This window comes from Pygoscelis adeliae, unplaced genomic scaffold (genome assembly GCF_000699105.1).
Source record: "Pygoscelis adeliae isolate BGI_AS28 unplaced genomic scaffold, ASM69910v1 Scaffold392, whole genome shotgun sequence".
NCBI classification, from domain to species: Eukaryota; Metazoa; Chordata; class Aves; order Sphenisciformes; family Spheniscidae; genus Pygoscelis; species Pygoscelis adeliae.
In genome coordinates, this window is record NW_008824293.1 from 1,131,074 (window position 1) to 1,132,115 (window position 1,042).

Below are 1,042 nucleotides of genomic sequence, written 5' to 3' on the forward strand. Positions count from 1 at the left end.
GAGCGGCGGGTTGTGGAGAGGGCCCCGGCGGGCATCGGTGCCCGGCTGCTGTGCACGTTGCGCCGTGCCGTGCCATCCTGGGGCGGGCTGCCATGGGAACCAAACCTCATTACCGCGAGATAAACAGTTGGACATTTTGGCCTGGTTTCTGCAGGACTAACCTGGCAGGGACGAGAGGAAACTAAATTACATCTCAGATTTTCTGACTCCGGGAGTAGCATCTGGCAGTACCGCTGCGAGTGACGGCTTGGTTGTCTGCCTGGGAAGCTGTTGGTGTAAAGGGGACAGGGTGGTTTTAATCAGATAATCGCTGGAGGGCCGAGGTTGTGCCTTTTCGAGGCTGGGGGGCTTTTGCGTGATGCTTTCGTGGTAGGTCTGTGGCATGGGGGCTGCTCCCAGCTCCCCGGGGGTCTCGTGTCCTCACGACACCTCTCACTGCCTCCAAACTCAACGCCCATGCCCAGGTAGCCTGTGGCAGAGGTGCCCTCAGCTGGGCCCTGCCAAACCCTCGCTGGGGAGTCCCGGGGTTTCACGCCGGCATCACTGAGCTGGGAGCCTCCTCCAGCGTCCACGGTGCCTGGGCTGCCGGGAGGCCGATCAGCCGCGGATCCTGCCCAGGCAGGGAGGGTGCCAGATGGAGGGAAACCGTGGGGATGGGTTGTCATAGAAACCCAGCCCTGCTGTCCCCGCTCCGCCGTACCGCGCCCCAGCCCCACAGCCGGGCTCCGGCTGGCTCCCAGGGGCAGAGCCCGGGCCCTCGGTGAGGCAGCGAGGGGTCTTGGCCCGCCCGGGGCATGGGGCTCTTCAGATGACTTTTATCATCTTTTTATGTGATCCGTTTAGTTTTTTCTCAGATTCAAGATATTATGCTACAGGCAGCCCGCACGCCCGTGGCTTTGCCAAAGAAGATAAGCCCTTATCTTCCGACTCATGCTCTTGCTCGGGGCACGGGGAAAGCTGACATGCCTGCGTTTGGTTTTTCAGGAAACAGGAGCTGCTGAACAGCACGGATGGGACCGTCCCGGAGCGGCCGGCGGTCCCC